This window comes from Pinus tabuliformis, chromosome 1_1 (assembly GCF_031772625.1).
Source record: "Pinus tabuliformis cultivar Carrire ecotype Pingquan chromosome 1_1, CPIR1, whole genome shotgun sequence".
Lineage (NCBI taxonomy): Eukaryota > Viridiplantae > Streptophyta > Pinopsida > Pinales > Pinaceae > Pinus > Pinus tabuliformis.
This window is the reverse complement of record NC_142297.1, coordinates 376,205,717-376,214,895: the sequence shown is the minus strand read 5'-3', so window position 1 is coordinate 376,214,895 and position 9,179 is coordinate 376,205,717. Positions and strand designations below refer to the sequence as shown.

Genomic DNA, 9,179 nt, shown 5'->3' with positions numbered 1-9,179 from the left:
GCCAGGATAGCTCAGTTGGTAGAGCAGAGGACTAAAAATCCTCGTGCCACCAGTTCAAATCTGGTTCCTGGCAAGATGTCAATATCCATGTCTCCATATCCATCTATCTAAATCGATTCTATCTAGATGTATATCTACATATGGAGACACCCCAATAAAAATAGATAGATGGATCAATCTGTTCTCTCTCTCTTCTTTGCTCATATTGTCCCTCTCTATCCGTTCCAATTGAATCACGATACTCTGTACATATAAAAAAGTAGGATCGAGAACTCAGAAGTCAAGATTTGACGGTGGGACTGATAATTCGGCACTAGTCGGAATCTATTCATCCTATTCCATCTGAATTGAAATGGGATAGATTATCCCAATGATAGATCTATAATTGCAGAGTTGAAGTAGATCCAAACGTTGCAGAGGGTATCTCGAAAGTAGATTCGAATTGAGGTTCATAAGAGTGATGTAATAACTTTTGACCATAATTTCTAGTATGGATATTGTATCCAATATGATGATCCCTATGATTTATAGTGAAATATTTTATTCTTTCCTTATTGGAGTTCGGGCCTCATATATCCTTCGAACTGTATTTTCTTTTCTTTCATGAAGTTTCGTTATACCATCTATAATAGCCTTTGGTTCAGATGGGCAATCTGGCGAATAGACATCCATAGGAATTAACTTATCTACTTTGCAAACGGTACTATAATAATATGTACCAAATATTTCTCTGTGATAGTACATGCTCTAGGGAAACTACATATTTTTGTTCCGACATTTGTTCGTATAATAAATCTCACTATAGAAGGAGCCTTTTTCATGGTCATAGTCCTGCTATTATAATGAGGTAAGCTTGTCTAGGTCCAGATCTTGGTACTGGACCGTAACGATCGGAGTCGAATCACGAATCTATTAATGAAGTGAATTTGATGAAACCAAAATTAATACTGTAAAGGAGCGTTCATAAACTGGAGAGTCTAGCCCAATTCGTTCGATAGATCGTTTGGGGTAGTTGAAATATCTGGATTCAAAATTGTTTGATCAAGTAAAGGTAACTTCATAGTATTCATCATTGGCTTTATGTCATTTTGTACTTCCCTCCCCCACTTGGAAATTAAGGACCATTCCAATGTTCCTCTTTGCCACGCATGGACTAAACCAACGATGAAAATAAGCACGAGAATTGTAGCTCCTATAAATGCAGATATACCCTGTATACTAGAACTCATAGCCCATAGAGAAAGGGAGACGGTTCCAACATCAAGAACAACAAGAACTGGAGTGAACGTATAATGATCTTAGATCGGATCCAAGTATCTTCCCATTGGTTCGATACTTGATTCGTAACTAGTAGTCCAGTTCTTGACCAATGGGAGCCAAAGCTCTGGAAATAAAGGATGCAAGAATAGGTAGGAATGAGACTATATATTAATGAAAATATCTAGCCAGAAAGTATTATATTAGGGAAATAGGAACATGAATATACTCCTTTGAAATAGATCAAATTCTTATATTTTTACCTCAACTTCTTCATTATTATCCCACCCACCATGAGTGGAAGACCAGAGGACCGAACAATAAATACAACCAATTCTAATTGATTCACATATTTTGTTTCGTCCATGGCTTATTATCAAATTAATTCAATGAAATGTTATTTGAATGTCTATTGAGAATATTTGACATGAATCAAGTATGAGAGAAAGAAAGAATGTAAATGGGTCCCAATCCTAAACTACCCAATTTTAGATTTGAGTCTATACTCATATTATAGAATGAATATGTTGATGATGTTTATCCAGCATCCATGGTTGAATGGTTAAAGCGCCCAACTCATAATTCGTGAATAACACCAAACAATTGAAGCATACCAAGCCTTTCAATAAAATGAATGAAAGGCTTGGTATGCTTCAATTAAGCAATACACTATAACAATCCATCAGATTATTATCCACCTATTTAAATAGATTCAACAGTGGCTAGATCTAGAGGAAAGTTGTGAGCATTATGTTCGTGCATAACTTCCATACCTAAACTATGATATATCTGTATAATTAAATTGGTATATGATCCGATATAATAATAGCTACAGGATTTACAGGAAAAAAAAAGGAGAAAAGGAGGGAAAATTTTTATGGATGAAGTGAAATATCCAGTACTTACAGAGAAAAGTATTTGTCTATTGGAAAGGAACCAATATACTTTTAACATCGATTCACAATCGAACAAAACAAAGATTCAAAATTGGATTGAAAATTTCTTCGATGTTAAAGTAATAGCTATGAATAGATATCGCCTCCCTGAAAAAGGAGGAAAGAGAGTGTCAATGGTAGGACATCCAATACGTTGTAAACATGTGATTATTACACTTAGAACCAATGATTCTATTCCACTCTTTTCAGAACAATAAGATTTCAAATTTGAAACTAAATGGCCATCCGTTCATATAGAATTTTAACTCCGAATACACACAATAGATTTGTATCAGGTTTCGATAGAAGAGTGCAGTTGGACCCACAGAAGAAATTGACCTCTGGAAAACATCATTGTGGGAAAGGTCGTAATGGAAGAGGAATTATTACCGCAAGACACAGGGAAGGGGGTCACAAGAGTCTGTATCGTCAAATTGATTTTCGACGGAATAACGAACACATATCAGGAGAAATTGTAACCATAGAATACGACCCTAATATAAGTGCATACATTTGCAAGGTGCATTACAAGAATGGCGATAAGATGTATATTCTACATCACAGAGGGGTCATGATTGGAGATACTATTCTTTCTGGTCCAAAAGATCCTATATCAATAGGAAATGCCCTACCTCTGAGTGCAGTTTGAATAATTAATTTATGTGATCAAAACCAACCGATTGGGTTTACAGTGAAACCTATAAATCTATCACTGATCCAACTAGGACACTTTTACGGGACGAACCCCAAAGGGAAACTGACGATAAATGACAGTAGGTGATTGGATTCAAAAATTGTTCATATTGGATCATTGGTTCTGAAGCTATAATAATATGGAGAGGACCTGATTGTTTGTCCGAAGCATGAACAAAATGCGATAGAGGCACCCTCTAAAAAGACAAGTTACTCACATTTGATCTGATGGTCAGAGGCAGATTCGGAGCTGGACAGTGGTAGTAATTCCCAAAATAAAAAGATGGGGAGAGGAAAAAAGTAAAAAGGGAGAGAAGAGAAAAAGATGTTTAATATGCCTCCTACGTTATCCATAACATACGAAAGTATTAGCGTAATTTGGTAAAGTCATTCATTCTGAATGCTACATAAAGAATATAAGCCAGATGATGGAATAGAGAGACCTAGGATGTAGAGAATCGGGACATAGAGAATACAATAGATGCTCCTTCTCATCTCAATTATATTTATTCAATATATGTGAATATAATATACATCTAGAAGGCTGTATGCCCTGAGAGAGGCTTGTACAGTTTGGGTAGGGATTTTTATTCATCGGAATAAGAGTCTACTTCAACCAATATGCCCTTAGGCATGGCTATACACAACATAGAAATAACACTTGGAAAGGGTGGAAAATTGGCTAGAGCGGCAGATGCTGTAGCAGAACTGATCGCAAAAGAAGATCGATTGACCACATTAAGATTACCATCTGGAGAAGTTCGTTTAATATCTGAAAACTGCTGAGCCACAAGTGGACAAGTGCGTAATATCACTACAAAGAATAGAAGTTTCGGTAAAGCTGGAGCTAAACGTTGGTTGGGTAAGAATTCTGAGGTAAGAGGAGTAGCTATGAACCCTGTAGACCATCCTCATGGAGGTGGGGAAGGAAGAACCCCAATTGGTAGGAAAAAACCTGTGACCCCCTAGGGCTATAGTGCACTTGGAAAGAAAAGTCGGAAGAGAAATAGATACAGTGATGCTTCAATCCTTTGTCGACGTGAGTAAGAATGGTTGGATATCCATAAAAAAAAAGGAAAGAAAAGTAATTGATCATGGGACATTCACTAAAAAAAAATCCTTTTGTGGCTAATCATTCATTGAGGAAAATTAAAAATCTAAACATAAAAGAAGAAAGGAAGATAATAGTTACTTGGTCCCGGGCATCTGTCATTGTACCCACAATGATCAGTCATACAATTGTTGTTCATAATGGGAGGGAACATTTACCCATTTATGTAACAGATTGTATGGTAGACCACAAATTGGGGGAATTTGCACCTACCCTACTTTTTCAGGGACATGCAAGAAATGATAAGAAATCTTGTCATTAATTGAGAAAGACTTGTCATTCATCAAGGAGGATGGAGTCAATGGGAAATAATAGTCCAGGTCTAGAGATATGAGCTTTGGCGAGAAATATACATATGTCTGCTCATAAAGCGCGTAGAGTAATTAATCAAATTCGTGGTCATTCATATGGATAAGCACATATGATATTGGAACTGATGCATTATGGGCCCTGTTATCCCATATCACAATTAATTCATTCTGCGGCGGCGAATGCAAATCACAATATGGGTTTAAACAAAGCCAATTTACTCGTTGGTAGAGTCTAAGTGAATGAGGGTGCTATTTTTAAAAGGATTCAACCTAGAGCTCAGTTACGCGGTTATCCAATACAGAAACCCACTTGTCATATAACTATTGTATCGGAGGAAATCTCCAGATCGAATGATCCGATTATGTCAATAGAATCCCGAAAAAAAGGATATGTATGGTGTAGAAAATAAATCCACTTGGTTTTAGACTTGGTGTAACTCAAAATGAGCGTTCCCATTGGTTCGCACAACAAAGGAATTATTCCAAAGATCTTTGAGAAGATCAAACAATACGTACTTGCATTGAAAACTATGTACGAACGCATATAAAGAGCTCCTCGAATTATGGAGGAATTGCACGTGTAGAGATTTGCAGAAATATCGATTTGATTAAGGTCAAAATCTATATTGGATTTCCCAACTTGTTCTTAATAGAAGGTAGGGGTCAAGGAATTGAAAAATTAAGTAATGATGTACTAAATATGCTCGATTCTGTGGAGCGAAAACTTCACATTGGTATATAAAAAGTTGCGAAACCCTATAGAAAACCTAATATTCTTGTAGAGTATATTGCCCTACAGCTAGAGAAGAGAGTTCCATTCAGAAAAACAATGAAGAAAGCTATTGAACTGGCTGAATGGAAAGAGGTAAAAGGTATTCAGATCCAAATTGTCGGATGTCTCGATGGAAAGGAAATTGCCTGGGTCGAATGGGACAAGGGAGGTAGGGTTCCCCTATAGACAATTCGGGCTAGGATTGATTATTGTTATTATCCAGTTAAAACCATCTATGGAGTTTTAGGGATAAAAATTTGGATTTTAGAAGAGTAGGAATAATTAGTCTTCTTTTTCCAATCTACCTGATCATAGATCATCAATTCTATCTGTTCGAATAGAAATTAGATTTACCATTTTGGAACCGTGCTATGCTTAGTGTGCAACTCGTTGGAATTGACCTTTTCATTCTTTTCCGAAGTTATGGAGAACTCGAAATAAGAACAGATTGGTCTCTATAAATAAACTAGAGACTAACGCATTGCTTCATATTGCTAAGATCCAATAACTATGGGTAGATACTATCTTCCACGAGAGAAAAAATGATATTTGATCTCTCGTGAAGCGAGAAAGGTGTTTGGTAATGCGAAAAAAGAAGAAATATTCTCCCAATATTGTATGGTTCATTAACTACCCTCCAAAAAGCAATGTGATAAAGCATAAGAATCATCCTGGTTCATTCAAGAAAGATTGAAGGAATTCAGTTTATGAAGGAGAAAGAGCTTCGGGCCGATGGAAACTAAGGAAATTGATTCCGTAACAGATGAAAAGAAAGCTCCATTGTGGAGGGAAGACCTGGGCATTTAGATAGAAGATATGGAATGATGGAACCTATGACTGCATAAGATCATATAGGAATCTTAATCATTCATTGGATAGGATGGTGAAATAAACCAAAAACCAATTAATCTCATTGGAGTCTATAGCTAGGTCGACCCCATGGAGCAAATACTGGAAGAGTAAATATTCACCTATGAAATTCTTTATTAAGACATTGGATGGAAATGTAAGAGTTATTCATCCTGTAAATTAGATTCTATATACAATATGTGTAATGCATAGATATAAACACATTTATCTACACATTGATTATTCACGAGGAGCTGGATGAGAAGAAACTTTCATGTCCGGTTTCGGATTAGAGATGGGATCAAAATACTATTAACCATCGACTATAACCCAAAAAGAACAAAATTTCGTAAACAACATAGGGGAAGAATGAAAGGAGTATCTTACTGCAGCAATCACATTTGTTTCGGTAGATTCACTCTTCAAGCACTTGAACCCACTTGGATCACATCTGGACAGATAGAAGCTGGACAAAGAACGATTAATCGTTATGCCCGTCATGGTGGAAAAATATGGGGACGTATATTTCCCAACAAACTTATTACAATGAGACCTGCAGAAACACGTATGAGTTCCGGGAAAGGATCTCCCGAATATTGGGTGTCTGTCATCAGACCAGGTCGAATACTTTATGAAATGGGTGGAGTATCCGAAACTGTCGCTAGAGCATCTGCTAGAATAGCTGCATACAAAATTCCTATACGTACTCGATTTGTTACTACTTAACCCAATCCATCCATACAGAATCAAAGAGTTATTTCTGGTGGAAGAAGATTACTAGTTCGTAAGAACCCTTCCTTTTTTCATGTTATCTGCCGAGGTAAAAAATATTTTGGAGGAAAAATGATTCAGTCTCAAACTTATTTTAATATAGCGGATAATAGTGGAGCCCGAAAAATAATGTGTATTCGAGTTCTAGGAGCAAGTAATCGTAAATGCGCTCATATAGGTGATGTTATTATTGCTATAATTAAAGAAGCAGTACCTAACATGCCCCTGGAAAAATCAGAAGTAGTTAGAGCCATAGTTATACGCACCTATAAAGAATTTGAATGTGACAATGGAATGATGATACGATCTGATGACAATGCAGCTGTTGTCATTGATCAGGAAGGAAATCCAAAAGGAACTCGAGTTTTTGGTTTGGTTGCTCAGGAATTGAAACAATTGAATTTCACGAAAATAGTTTCATTGGCTCCCGGAGTATTATAAGTACTGATAGATCTTGTAAGAATCTTTGACTTAAGGTTCATCAAATGGCACATGGATCAATTAAGTTCATTGCACCACAGGCATATTCCTCGAAGAAGATTGAACATGCTTTTTATATCGAGACCAGGAATTCCAAATAATTCATTCGTCATGGGTAATGATACTATTACCAATCTAATTACTTCTATAAGAAATGCTGACATGGTAGAAAAAGGAATGGTTCGAGTAATAGCTACTAATATTACCAAGAACATTGGAAGGTTCCTTTTACGAGAAGGTTTTATAGAAGATGTTAGGGAACATCAAGAAGGCCAAAAATATTTTTTGATATCGACTTCAAAATATCGGAGAAGGAAGAAAAGGACATATATGACCACGTCAAAGCGTACCAACAAAACTGGTTTGAGAATTTATTCTAATTATCGAGAAATTCCAAAAGTTCTAGTTGGAATGGTGATCGTAATTCTTTATACTTCCCAAGGAATTTTGATGGATCGAGAAGCTCGACAGAAAAAAAAATTGGAGGAGAAATTTTATGTTCTGTATGGTAATTAATCCAAATGTTGTCCAGAAATATTTATTCTGTAAGATGTCCCCATAGTATGAAAATTCGAAGCAAGTCGAGACACCATTCGTCTTCATCCAATCATGTTAGTCAAGTTTTTGAATCGAAAGAGGAGGAGATTCGGTGAAGAAACAGAATCTGATCCATGCGGAAGGTTTGGTTACTGAATCACTCCCCAACTTTATGTTTCGAGTTCTGACAGATAATGGATTCAACGTAATTCCATATGAATACTACTAGGAGATAGGGTCATGGTCGAATTAAGTGATTATGGTTTAAACAAAGGACGTATAATATATAGACTTAGCAACAAATCTTCAAACGATTGAATCACCTTTTGAACATCTGATAGGGATCGAGAATCACAGATGAAACAAACTCTCTATCTCAGGAAACAAAATGTAATATGAGCAAACTGGAGGGTCACAAATATGAAAATTCATGCTTCTATTCATAGAATTTGTGGAAAATGTCAACCAATTCGTAGACGGAAACGAGTTATGATAATTTGTTCTAATCTGAGACATAAGCAAAAATAGGGGTAATCCTCTTCTATATCAATTAACGGATCTAGTGGTAAAATATATTTCGATATGCATTTTTCGAACTGAACTCATAATGATTAATATGTCAAAAACTATAAAAATAATTGGTTCATGTAGGAATGAACATCGAGTACTCAAAGGAGTTATGTACGTTCAAGCAAGTTTTAACAATACCATAGGGATTGCTATAGATGTATGGGGACAAGTTCTTTCTTGGTCTTTTGCTGGTGCCTGTGGATTCAAAGGTACAAAGAGAGGTACACCATTTGCTGCCCAGACTACAGCAGAAAATGTTATTTGTGCATTAATGGATCGGGGTATGGAATGAGTAGAAGTTATGATAAGTGGCCCTGGTCGAGGGAGAGATATAGCATTACGAACCATTCGTAGAAGTGGCATACTATTAAGTTTTGTACATGACGTAACCCTTATGCCACATAATGGATGTAGACCTCCAAAAAAGAGACGTGTGTAAGAATTGAATGAATTTCAAGAGAAAGAAATGATTTAATGATCTGATCAAATATTCTTGGTATGATTCAAGATGAAATCTCAGTCTCTATTCAGACACTACAATGGAAATGCATCAAATCTAGAGCATACAGTAAGCATCTTCATTATGGTCATTTCGCTCTATCACCGCTCCGCAAAGGTCGAGCCGATACAATAGGCATTGCAATGCGAAGAGCTTTACTAGGAGAATTAGAAGGAACATGTATCACATGTGTAAAATTAGAGGAAATAAAACATGAATATTCTGCGACAATAGGTATTGAAGAATCAGTACATGACATTTTGATGAATCTAAAAGAAATTGTATTTAGAAGTGACTCGTACGGAATCCAATAAGCTTCTATTTATATTGTTGGACCCGGAAATGTAACTATTCAAGATATCATATTACCACCTTCTATGAAAATAATTGATAC

General features: G+C 36.2%; 1 non-coding gene across 1 annotated transcript; it reads left to right on the top strand.

The window, feature by feature from the left end:
- Nucleotides 1–73, top strand: TRNAF-AAA (transfer RNA phenylalanine (anticodon AAA)). The gene has a single exon. It is a non-coding gene; the product is annotated as a tRNA-Phe (tRNA).
- The last annotated feature ends 9,106 nt before the right edge of the window (nucleotides 74–9,179 follow it).